Genomic DNA, 13528 nt, shown 5'->3' with positions numbered 1-13528 from the left:
ACTGTATATCATAACTATATACAGTGGTACCTCGGGTTACATACACTTCAGGTTACACACGCTTCAGGTCTCAGACTCCACTAACCCAGAAATAGTACCTCGGGTTAAGAACTTTGCTTCAGGATGAGAACAGAAATCGCGTGGCAGCAGCAGGAGGCCCCATTAAGCTAAAGTGGTGCTTCAGTTTAAGATCAGTTTCAGCTTAAGAACAGGCCTCCGGAATGAATTAAGTACTTAACCCGAGGTACCACCGTAGAGGCAAATGGGGGTAATGTCTTGGCAACTGCTACTACTTAGCAGTCTAAAACTGATACATTTTTACTTACCTTTAATATATTGTTGCAACTGTTATTTTCCAGTACAGAGGAACAGGGGCGGCAGGAATTATGAGAGAAGTGACAAGAGGCTTCACGGTTTTAACCACATCACAATTTTTTACATAGCGCACATACACACCATGATTTGGAATATATCACCGTGTCGAATATTATGAAACCATTACCATGATGTAGACTTTGAACTGATTTTGTACAATGTCTTGATACGTCGCCCAGCCCTACTTCCAACTCTACAATTCTAGGATTCTATCAAAAGAGGGGAAATGTTGACATAGGAAATGCCTCTTGCCTCTTCCCTGACATGCTGGGGAATTGTTTTTCTGTGGAAGAACGTGACATCACATGCTCCCCACCTGTAGTCAGAAGCTGCAGAATCCAGATAGAGGCTTGCCATCGCCATGAGAACTAGATCAGAACCTGTCCCTTAGCTACAGACAGGTGTGGTGGAGTGAAATTGCCCTCCTCCCACCAGCCTTGCTCCACCTGGGCTCCCTTGGTGCCCCTGTTGCACCCCAAGCTCAGCGATGGGGGCGCAGGAAGGGCAGCTCCAATCCCCTATCAGGTACAGGACCCATTTAAGTGAAATCATGTATATTGGAAACATCACTGAAAAAGCCTGCAAATACTCCATTCCGCCCCTGCCCCACCTTGCCCCTTTTTTGTAATGTTTTGGGGTCACGTCCGGGTTCGGTGTAATGCGCATGAGCATGGTTACACACATATGAGATGCGCCTAAAACAGTCGCTGCCTGTACTGCCTTTAACCGGTCCCCTTCATATATGCCCTAGGGGCCAAACCACATGTGACACCTTTTTAAAAAAGCAAATAGTATCAACTGGAAGGAATGGTTAATGGGATCAGACCAGGTGTAGATGGGAAAATATAATGCTCCTGAGAAAAGTCCCTCTCCCAAAGCTGGTATTTGCCACCACCCTAAGTACATATTAACTTTAAAAGATGAATTCTGTTTGAGACCAGCAAAGGAAGAGAAGGGTTTAAATTTCCCCCTGCTCTGGCCCATTAATTATCAGCCACTCCCAGTTGGTTCTATCTGCATATTTTTAAATTTAAAAATCCAGGGACATTAGATGCAAAGGACATATTTCATGTCAAATGTAGTTTGTGTACCAGGATTGGTTCCTGCACAAAATGCCAGAGCACAGACTTCCCTTCCAAAACTGCCTGCCCAGATAGTAAATGTTGCTATGCATTTTGAGTCACAGCTATTATATAAGTAAAATATGAAATATTAAACATTAGCAAACTGTTAATAGACGATTTACTAATATGTAACCCTCCAGCTCAGGAAAAACCATAGAGAAGCTTTCAGGGATATGTAAAAGTGGGAAGGGGGAGAGGTTCAGGCAGTGATTTTTCCTTGGTGAGAATAGGGGTGTTACAAGCATGTCCTTATTTCCACTTGAAGTCTGCTCTGCCCAAGGAGGTGAGTACCGTATTTTTCGCCCTATAGGACGCACCGTGCCATAAGGCACACCTAGTTTTTTGGGGGGGGGGGAATAAAGGGGGGGGGAATTATTTTTTCCCCAGGCGCGGGGCTGGGGTGGGGAAGCCCGAGCTTCCACCAACCCCCGACCCCAGCCCCCAGAACAGGCAACTCTCCGCAAGCCGCGGGAGCCCAGCGCCGGGCTCCTGCGCTTTGCGGAGAGCTGCGCGAAGTCTGGGCGCGCTGAGCTCAGAGCGCCCAGGCTTCAGCATGAAGGCAACTCTCCGCAAGCCGCGGGAGCCCAACGCCAGGCTCCCATAGCTTGCAGAGAGCTGTGCGAAGCCTGGAGAGCAAGAGGGGTCGGTGCGCACCGACCCCTCTCGCTCTCCAGGCTTCAGCGAAAGCCTGCATTCGCCCCATAGGACGGACACACATTTCCCCTTCATTTTTGGAGGGGGAAAAGTGTGTCCTATAGGGTGAAAAATATGGTAAATACCAGCAGCTTGATCTGGAAGGCTGAGTAGCAGGTGCTGCTGCCGCCAGCTTAATGGCCAGAGTTGGACCACTGGAGAGGGAGTCAAGGTTTGTTGGGGGGAGGAAGAGCAATGGCCTTCCGGTGGTTGTTTTCTGGTAGGGCTCCTGACAGCTGCCTGACATGCAGAAATATACTGGTGAAACTTTTCCTGGCTCACAAAGGGGGAAAGCTTCAGCTGCTACATTTCTGCAGATTTAAGGGCACAAGAGTTCTGCCACGAAAAGAAGTAGTAATACCAAAAGAAACAGGGATGCTCTGGGGACACCTGGTGCTGCAGTATTGCTGAAGATGGGCAGCCATGGTCCTTTATCAGAAATCTGGTGGGAGACTAGAGGAAGTACAATATACATGGAGGATAGGCATGGAGTAAGTCTTGTTTTAAAAACAAAAGCAAAAATTAGAAACAAGCATTTTCTAAGGTTAACAATAAAATATGGTGAGGCACCCACACGGGACTTGGGACAGATCTAGTGTGCTTCTGCCTTATCTTCAGTGAAGAGAGAAAAGCAGGTCACACACACACACACACACACAAACACACACACACACACACACACACACACACACACACACACACAGCCAATATATCCAAACCAAGCCAGTGAAAGGAGGAGCAGCAGCAGCAGCACTTTGGCTATTTCCTCCATTGTCCATCTAATGCCTGTTTTTTTATCAGGGTCACAAAATTGGCCTGTCTGTGGTTGAAATGATAAGAGGAGTAGAGAGAGCCTGTGAGAGAAGGGGGGCTTCCTGCTTCCTCTTCCTCCCCTTCCTCTTCTAAGCTCACCTGCCAGTGCCTGAGGGCCCTGGTCCTGCCTCTCTCCTCCTGGCCCAGGACGGGCCTGGTGGGCCTCATCAGGACTGCGGCTGCTGCCCAGCAAGGACTGGGGTATTTTGGGAGAGGTTTTGTTGGAAGTTTTTGCTGTTGTTACTGATATTAACTGATACTACTGATATTAACTTTTTGTATCTTTATTTTTATGTGGAAATTCTTCAGTTTGGTTATGTAGTTTTTAATGTGTTTTATTTATTTTTATGACTAGGTAAAGGTAAAGGGACCCCTGACCATTAGGTCCAGTCATGGCTGACTCTGAGGTTGTGGCGCTCATCTCGCTTTATTGGCCGAGGGAGCCGGCGTACAGCTTCCGGGTCATGTGGCCAGCATGACTTTTATGACTACTTTGCTTTTTTATGACTGATTTATTTGTAATTATGTAAATCTTTTCATATTGTAAGCCACCTTGAGCATTGCTTTAACTGTGGAAAGGTGGCATAGAAATAACATGATGATGATGATAAGTTGAGGGTCTGGTGCAGAATCATAGAATTGTAGGGCTGGAAGGGACAAGCAGGATCATCCAGTCCAACCCCTTGCAATGCAGGAATCATTTGCCCATCATGGGGCTTGAACCCACAGCCCTAAATCTCATGCTCTACCAACTGAGCTGTCCCAGAGAATCCACCAGCATCATGCCCAACAGCCACTTGTCCTGGCAGTCAGTCTGCCTCCGGTGGTAGTGGAGCTGGGAAGAGTAGTGAGAAAGTGCTAGAGGGCGGAGAAGCTGTCAGGAAAGGGGGTTGGAGTAGTAGTGTGGGCTGCATTTGCCTGCTTCTGTCAAGTTGTTGTGAGTGTCCTTATCACTTAGGAACATTGGCTTCCCCCTGACACACAGAAATGCCACATCTGCATACCCTGGAGCATTCAGCCCCATAGTCAGTTACGCCTTTGGGGGAATAGCCATAGCTCAGTTGTAGAGCACATGCATTGTGCTTGGCATCTCCCGGCTGGGCTGAGAGAGGCTCTTGCCTGAAACCCTGGAGAGCTGCTGCCAGTCAGTGTAGACAATAATGGACTAGATGAGTCACGGATTTGACTTGGTATCAGGCGGCTGCCCTGTTCCTACTCTGATGAAGTCTTCTTAAATTGTAAGACGCTTGTAAAGTGTCTGCCTTTCCAGTGAGAAGAACACGCACACCATAACATTTAATTGGTCCCCTGAGTGTTTGTGGGGCACATTTTGAACTCCATTGGATCCATTCTTGTTGTTGGCATCAGTCTGTACTGAGACACAATGGAGTGTGCCTCTAGGGGTGAAGTCAAGGCACTGTGTTGGCAGCACCAAAGTGACCTGTCCAGGGTGCAATCCTGGGCAGTGTGTCGGGAGGTCCTGGGCGGCCAAGGCAAGACCTCCTTCTCAGCCTTGCTGATGTGGTCCAAAGGAAAGGAAAGTGTTTGGCACCAGCCTGGCTGCAGAAGTTGTTGGAAGGAGGCAGAGGTGCCAAGTTGTGCCTAGCATTGGGGGGGGGGGCTCATCTTGCGTGTCACACACACAATGACAACCTCACACATGTGACTCTTGCATTGGGGGGAGGCGTGGCACACTGCTTGGCTCTTGGCTCCTTGGCCTCACTGCAGCTGGCCCTGCAGAGGAAGTGAGCTTGGTGAACAGGGCGGAGGCAGGATGGGACTGATAGTCCCCGCTCACCCTGCTCCTGAGGCTGGATCAGGAGGTGCAGCAGAGGTGGGGACCCATTGGGAGACCCGTTGCTGGGAAGGGGAGTCGTCCTTTTGCCGCCACTCCAGGAGGCTTTGTGGGCCTCCCATTGCCCTGGTGAAAAGCCCCTGGGATGCTCCAGACCATCCTGGCCACTCCATCATGAGAATGGCGCTGGGCAAGCAGCAGAGGCACTGATGTGGGTCTTCCCTACAGGGGAAAGCAGCAGCACTGGTTGGGGACGGGCATCGCTTAGGGAATAAGGTGGTGCAGCGGGACCAGAGGCTGCCTGTTGTATCAGGAGGAGGCCAAGCATGGAGCACATCTCTGCGCTCAGCCTCCTCTGACCCCTTAAGATTGGGTGGGCTCAGCTCCATCCCAACAGACATGGGGGGGGGGCTGAAGAGTTGGCACCTATGGAAGGAGATGTACAAGGCACCATCCAAGCATCTTATCAACTCCAGATTTGTGTAGGGTTCACTCCTTAGCCTTTTCTTCTCCCAAAGCTATCTCACAAGGCAGCATGGGTTTAGGACCAGAGTTTTTCTACTCCTAGATGGGCTCCTTTCCCGGGTGGAGAAGCCCCATCTGTCTCCCCTTCCCTCTACAGAATGTACAGAATCACTCATTTGCATGATCCACCAGAGCTTGTCTTCTCATGCAGGGGGACGTTCCTGACTCACTGAGGGTTTGAGACCATTGGCTACCCTCACCTGGTTTAACCGGAACCAAAGCATTTCTGGGGTGTGGCTGCTGCCGCCACATGCTGACAGCTTCAAGGAGCCATAGGTGAGAGCTGAGTGCAGGGAGGAGACCAATGGTGTATAAACTACCCCAGAAGGAGCATGATGTGGCCCCCACCAGAGGTACTACCCCTCCCCTAACACCCCTGGCTCCATTCACTTCTAAAGAAAAAAACAGATTGTGTTGGGAAAGATAGTGAGGTGACTCAGCTGTTGCTATCCTGGGCAGTGGGGAAACCTTTCCCCACCCGTCTAGAGTGATGCTACTCTGCCTCAACTACGGGCAATATTCAGGAAGTGGTACTGCTTTTGAAGGGGAGAGGGAGGTGGGGAAGCTCCAGCTCAGTCTGGGAGAAGTCTTTTCTTACTTCCCCAGGAGACGTGGCTGGTGCCTTCATTACATATCTTTAGGTACCAGGCAAAAATGTTCCTCTTTAACCAGGCCTTTGGCTGATTGACATCCAACACCCTTTTAAAATGTGTGTGTGTGGGGGGGGTTATTGGGGTTATTTTTCTTTTTCTTTTGTATTTTGTGTTTTTATGTTGTAACCACCCTGAGACCTGCAGGTATAGGGCGGTATACAAAAGTAATAATAATAACAATCACAATAATAAGAAAATTCCCTCCCTCAGCAACAGCCCTCAGGTCAAGTTACCCCTGCTACTAAGCAAGATAGCTTGGCAAAGGCTTTCTAGATCTTAACAGTAGGTCTGGGGAACCCATTGCTCCAACCATCTGCAGAGCACCCAACCCAGCCAGTCGGCGTGAAGCCTGTCCATTTTTGTTCATGTTGAAAGGTTTTTCTTCCATGTAATGAAAGATACACGCGCACATGCCAGCTCTCAATATAATACATTGCAATGAGTAATAATACTGTGTGTGCCCCCACCACAGGAATAAGCACAACAGGTGAAGCGAACCTGCGGCTCTCCAATACAACTGTGCTCCTCTACAAATCCCACGCCATTTGCCATGCTTGCTGGTGCTGATGGGAGATGTAGTTAAGCAACATCTGAAGGGGTAAAAGTTCCCCACACCTGACGTACAATGTATTTATGCAATTTTACATACATAAATTTATGAAAATTGTCACTCTGTCAATTCAAAAATTTATGCATATGTTGCACCACAATGAAGTACAGTATGTCGACAAACTGGAATGTGTGCAGAGGACAGCAAGTAAGATAACCAAGAGCCTGGAAACCAAGTTGTATGAGAAACGGTTGAGATTGCTGGATACGTTTAGCCTGGACAAGAGGAGTCTTAGATATGATAGCCATCTTCCAATAGCTCAAGGGCTGCCATGCTGGTTTTATCCTGCTCTGGAGGGTAGGATTTGAACCAATGGCTTCAAGTTACACGAAAGGAGATTCCAACTAAACATCAGGAAGGGAAAGAGCGGTTCTGCAGTGGAACTGACTCCCTTGGAAGGTGAGGTACCATCCTTCATAGGAGGTTTTCAAGCAGAGGTTAGAGGGCCGTCTGTTATGGATCATAGAATTGCAGAATTGAAAGGGACCCCAAGTTTCATCTTGTCTAACCCCCTGCAATGCAGGAATCTCAGCTAAAGCATCCCTGAGAGATGGCCACCCAACCTCTGCTTAAAACCCTCCAAGGAAGGAGAGTCCACCACCTCCCGAGGGAGTCCAGTAGAGATTCCTGTCCTGCAGGGGGTTGGACTAGATGACCCTTGGGGTCCCTTCCAACTCTACAATTTCAGATTCTATGATTCAGCAGAACATATACAAATTCACACACATGCACCTTCTAAACAAATATACACACAGAAACACACAATGTGTAAGTAATGTATACTTGGAAACAAAGCATGTGGCTTATCTTGTACGTATCCACTGTGGGCTTACACACTCCTGCTTGTAATAGTTGTGAGCACACACAATTTCCACATAAGCACGCACAAATACATACACGTGTCAATGATGCTTCTCTCTCCCTCCCCCTCACCTGGCCTACAAACTCTAGCAGTGAATGTTCATATGAATAAATTGATTTTACATGCTTTGTATCCAACTTGTGGCCCAGAGGGATCAAAAAGATATTCTCCACATGTGACAAAGGACTCTTTCTCTGCCTCCGCTTGGGTCATTCCAACTAAATTCAAGCTGTTGGGTGGTGGGGACCAACTCCATTCCATATGAACACTTTGTTAAAAAGCAGACCACTGGCCCCTCTTGCCAAGTGCCGCCTGCTCTGACTGGCACTCTTTTTCAGACCTGCTGCCTTAGATCCTTTTAACGGAAATGTCAAGGATCTCACAATCTCTGATATGAATTACATGGGGTTTATGTCAGAGGGGAGATAGATAGTTCTGGCTTGTGGTAAAGGCTTCATTAAACTGCTGCTCAGCAACTCACTTTACATGAGGGCTATTGAGGGCTATGAAGTGGGCCAGGGACCCACAGCAACCACTGTCTTCACACCTCTCCTGCCCGTAGGCTGGCTCTGGGGAGCCGAGCAGTTGAAGGGCCTGGATTTTAGGCCAGTTGCTGATCCTTAGGCTATATGCCTCCCCTTTAGCTTCCTGATTTTATGTGCCAGAGCTCCAGCAGTATATCTGAGGACTCCCTCTACACAGATGACGCCACCAGCCTGAGGCCTGTCAAAGAAGGTGGGGCCAGTGTCAAGCCAAGCAACGGCTGCTCCAGGACTGACACCTGCTGCTTATAATGGGAATTGTGAAGGGAGTTCCTCTCCGCCACTGGTAAGTAGCACATCCTGACACACTCATAATACAATCAGTACAATACATGCACAGCAGATATGCTTGGGGACATACACACATTTTGACAACACGCATGATAGCTCACTGAGTCATACACACAACCACAGGGAACCTGACAAGCCCACAACTGCACGCCTGTAAAAACTTACAGATAAGAATAAGGGAAGAGTCTCACGGCCATCTGTTTCTTAGCACAATGCACTTATATCTTGCCAGACACACAAATTATTTCAGTGATGTTCATTATCTGATTGACCTGTGCATACCACTGTCCAATTTAATTGGCAGATATATCACTTTATTGAGAAAACACAAAGTCACATTTACAGTCATGGGATGGTGGCGGGGGGGTGGGCAAGCAGGAAACAAAGAGTCTTGTGTCATTTAAAGACTAACGTAGTTAGTCCATAGGGTTTATGAGTAAACAAAGAGAAAATAATGGGAAATTAATTATGAATAAGTATACTTATAGACCTAAGCACACACTATCCACGGAATCACATCCATTCACAAAAATATCAAGATCCTGCTATGGTCATGCACATATGTGTGATTTGAAACACACTTTGACACAGATACCTGTATTCAGTCAGGCCCAGACAATGCACAAACACATCCTCAAACTCAGGTGCTGGCAGGCAAGAATGCACAAAGACTGAACTCCTAAACCTATTGAGTAGAGGGCAAGTCCCATTGCAGTCAGTGGTATTTCTGAATAAACAGTCTTAATAAAGACTGCACAATACAGCCATTCAACACCACAGATAATTATTGCCAAGCCTGCCTCTGTTATATTAGAACTCTCACACACACATTCATTCACACACACAGTGACAAACTAGCACTTCCAATGAAACACACTTACTACACACAATCCAATGAATACTCATTCAGGTAATATATCACATTAAAACACATATGGATGTTCTGTCACCAATTTTCCACACACATATGTACTGACTCATTATTATTAAAATTAAGTCAACAGTGGGATTAGACACCTTTTAGTTTCAGAAATTTAAACTGATTCACTCTAGGAAATCACACCAATTGACTCCAGTGACTCCAGTGAGTTACCATAGCCTTACAATTGATTTACTAAGATTTTACACAAAAGTATAAAACAAAAATCCTATCATGATTTCAGTTGCTAAACTTTTGATACATACCTGGCTCACTGCTTACTTTCAAAAGGAAGAGTGGCAGGGATAGTAAGCAACCTTGACGTCAGTGAAATAACATTTCATTTATATCAGCTTCAGCCAGGGTAACTTTATTGTCTCAAGTAATGTCCTCCTACCAGTAACAATATCTACCTTGCAAACACACCCATTAAAGTTACTAGATCATTTTATTTTATTTTTAGTCTTTGAGGCCTAAATAAGTAACTTGTATAAAGGTTTGCTGTCTGATTTTGCTGTCAAGGTGTCTGTTTATGCATTCACACAAGCACAATTACAGGGATTAGTAAATTGGCTCCAACAGAAATTCAAACCATTCACAACATATTTTCACCTGACCAGCACTAGCACAAAGTTGAATGCAAACAAACCAGACCCATAACCTCAAATGCCATCACCTCTGATTTTATATCTGGCTTCTACTTGGGTGAGAGGAAATATCTAATAGTCAATTCTACTTTACATTAAGTGACAGGGATTTAGAAACAAATGGTTCCAACTGAAATACTTCTGATTTACAATTAGTTTACTACTAATTTACACCAAGGTATCTGCTGTAGGGGAAGGAGAAAAGGAAGTGAGCCCCACATCAAAGTTTTTCTCCAGATTTGGGAATAATGTGCTTTTTATTTCAGAACAGTCCACCGAAATGAACTAAGAGTTGCCCCTTAACTGCTTGTCAAACTGAGAGAAGGCCTGGTGAGATGGAACAAAGAGACCCATAATCTCTGCCCATAATCTGCTCCATATTTTTGTATCTCATTGGATACAAACTCGATGCAAATTTCAGTGGTGAAAATGAGTATTAAAAAGCTGCTGCTGTGTTGGAGGCTGGGTTGTTACAAAAGTGGTCTCCGTTGACAGAAAGGGTCAACCCTCTCATATATGAATGCTCCCTGAATAACAAATCGGGGGGGGGGGGGTGCTTGAGCATTACGTCTGCTAAAGATTTTTCTCCACCTCTTCGCCTATCTTCAAAGAGCTCCATATAAGCGGGGGGGGGGGGGGGGGAGAGCCACCATGGAAGGGGGGGGGTTTCAGGAGCAACAGGGCGGAGCAGACAAAAGGAACAAACAGGCAAGGAGAAGGTGGGGTGCCTGTAGCTCTTGCAAAATGGAAATAAGACTCCCACACCCAGCTTGGTCATGAGCACATGGGGTGTTAAAAGCACCCTCCCTCCACCTCCACACACACACAGAGGCAGAAATGAAACAGGTGGTGGCTCCATCTGAAAAGCAAGAGTCAAATGAAGAAGCGGCAGAGGGAGGGGAGAGGGAGGGGAGAGGGGCTTGCCATGGTGACTAACAGGCAGCAGCCAGATGAATGAGATGAGCAGGGGATATGTGTTTGTATCTGGATGGATGGAGAGTTAAGCAGACAAAGCGATGCCAGGAAAGAGGGACTGGACTGGGGGGGGGGGCACAGATCCCAGCCCTGCATCACCAGGGGGAAGCATGCGGGTGCTGGCGGCGGGCCTGCTCACCTCGCTCCTCTGGTCTGAGAAATCAGCGGCTGGCTGGGGGACGCGTCCCAATCCGCCTCCCCGTCCGGGTTGCTCAGGGCTCACGCCCTATCCGGAGGCTGGGATGCCGGAGCTGTTGCCTTGGAGACAGGGCCAGTCCTGCTTCCTCCTGCCAGGCAGGGATGGGGATGGGGAGGCTGTCATCGCGAAGGCCCCCTCCCGCTCGCTCTCTTCCGGCAGGCCCGGATCCTGGCCCCGCTATTGTCCTCTGTAGTCAGCCTGGGAAGGGATGCCTCTGGAAGAGAGATCGGAGCCTCGGCCGCTTCTCGCCATGGGGACGAAGGCTTAGGAGAGGGGCAGCGGCGGCAGCAGCGGCCCTCGCTGGGGAGGCGGCTTGGGGGAGCCGGGGAGCAGCGCCCGCCGCCCGGCGGAAGGAGGCATCCGGCTGGACGGATCCCGATTTGCCATGTCTGGACCAAGGTTACTTCATCTCCCCCCGCCGCCCCCCGGAAATCCCAGCCGCTCTCCTTTGCTCTCCAGTCAATCAGGCAGCAGCACAATCCAGGCTGCCTGCTCTCCCTCCGCCCAGACCCCCCCGGATCAGTCCATTTCCACCCCGAAAGGCAGCGAGCAGCTGGAACGCCGCTCAGAAGAAGAAGAGGAAGAGGAAGAAGAAGAATTAGCCGGACGGATCCATTCCGACCGCAGAAATCAGCACCTCGCCAGACCTTCTCCCGGAGCGCGGCATCAGGGCAAGCCAAGGCGCCGGATCGCACCGCCTCCTGGCCGGCTCTGCCCCGCCAGTCCCGGCGGGTCCCGGCGCTCGGCTCTGCCTCCGTCCATGGCGCGGCTCCTCCGAGCGCCCCGCGGCCGCCGCGCCACTCAAGGCATCTCGCGCCCGTCCGCCGGAAGATGGCTGGGCTGGGCCGGGGTCTCCGGCTCCCCGGGGAGGCGGGCGGGCGGCGGGCGGCGGAAGCGAGGCGGGAGGACAATGGGCAGCAGCGGGGAGCGCGCGCGCGCCCGGCGCCGAGAGGCGGGCGGAGGAGGGAGCGGGCTCGGGGATTTCCGGACGGCTTCGGCCCCGGCAGCGGAGGGAGGGGCTTGGCGGGCGGGCGGGGGGGCTCTTCCCCCCTTACTACATCAGGACCAGCTGATGGGAGAGACCAAGCGCGCCAAGGGCGGGGGGGGGGGGCGCGAGAAGGCAGCGGGCAGCCCCAGCCGGGATCGCCGACTTCTCTTCCCAGCCCCTCTCTTTCCGGGCGGGGGGGGCGGGGGAGCGGAGCTGCGCGCGCACACGAGCCCGTTTCTCCACGGCTCCCCCCCCCCCGTGACCCGGGACACTTGGACTGCGCACCTTCGGGAAAACTTCTGCAATTCAGATCTTGAAATGACGCCGCGCCACGCCGAGCTCACACGGGGGTGATGGCAGGAAGGCCGGCAGGTGGCTAGAGAAGCACCTGGACGAAGGAGAAAGATGGGACTGAGCCGAGCCGCCCGCTCTCGAGCCTCCTTCCCTCCAGGAATCGGGGCCAAGAGTGAGGCGACCGGGTGTCGGGAAAGTGCAGCCCATGGTTAAGTGATTTAATTTGTTAATAAATAATAGGGGATGCGGTGAGAGAGGATGGGTGCTTCACGTGTGGTGGGATTGCCCTACAGCTGAAAAATGTTCAAACGTGGTTGGTTTTCTAAATTTGGCGAAATTACCAACCAAACCCTCTGTTTAGATCTTATTCTAGCACTCCATTGAAAGTGATAATAATAATGGAATTCAATACACACAGGTACCAAGATCCAAACGCTCCTAGTCACTTATCCAAACACAAGAATTAGTACACCAGATAGAAATACCCAAACAGCCAGACTTGTGTGTAGCACAGTAAACAAACAAGCAGCCTTAACTAAGCCTTTATTTTTGTGTTTTGCTGGTCTGCAGCAGCTGTTTCACCAGAAACCATGGTGGGAGAGAGGGGGATCTACCTGACAAATAAGAAAGCATTCCTTCCTTCCTTTTTGCCTTTTGCAAGGTTTCAACAGGATTTCCTAGATGGTTGGTTGGTTAGTTGGAGTGGGATTTTGCCATTTGGGGTCAGAATTCTGTGTTTGGGAATGCATTTGAAATTTCCCCATAGGAACCACTAGAAATCATTGCCCCGTTATGCGAATGCTCACCTAACAAACAATTTCCTGAGAATTCAGAGTTTGGATAGCAGGACCTGAGTATATAGAGAATTATTAGTGATGTTACTGGTTACAGCTAGACATTGGAAGGAGGGGCTTTGTGTCCACAAACGAGGGATAGTACAAAACATTTGGGACATAGTGTAATTTGAACCCTTGACCCAACATACACAAGTTATTGAGGGTAAAGCAAAATGGGATAATTTTGATGGTACATGGTTTCCATTCATTAATTATATTACTAAATCTCTTAGTCCCCCTGGGCCACCAGCATCCCAAGCAGCAATGTGGTTACTTCCAATAATGAGAATTAACAACAGTAGATGTCTTTCCATTTATTGACAATTTGTTTTATACAGCCAACATGTTCTTCTCATATTTGTTATGGTTTTATATGTACATTTGTAC

General features: G+C 49.1%; 1 protein-coding gene across 2 annotated transcripts in view; it reads right to left on the bottom strand.

Moving 5' to 3' along the window:
* Window positions 1-13528, bottom strand: part of GPR173 (G protein-coupled receptor 173) — a 70650-nt gene that overhangs the window by 9822 nt on the left and 47300 nt on the right. The window contains exon 1 of one of the 2 annotated variants that reach the window (XM_083421027.1): window positions 10964-10993. The exons of the other annotated variant lie outside the window; for it this stretch is intronic. The gene's annotated coding sequence lies outside the window, so the exon portion shown is untranslated. Of the gene's footprint in view, window positions 1-10963; window positions 10994-13528 lie in introns of those variants that run through there. 2 annotated transcript variants of the gene reach the window in all.

The sequence above is a fragment of the Podarcis tiliguerta genome (assembly GCF_965153285.1).
Source record: "Podarcis tiliguerta genome assembly, chromosome: 17".
NCBI classification, from domain to species: Eukaryota; Metazoa; Chordata; class Lepidosauria; order Squamata; family Lacertidae; genus Podarcis; species Podarcis tiliguerta.
This window is presented reverse-complemented; position numbering and strand designations above follow the sequence as displayed.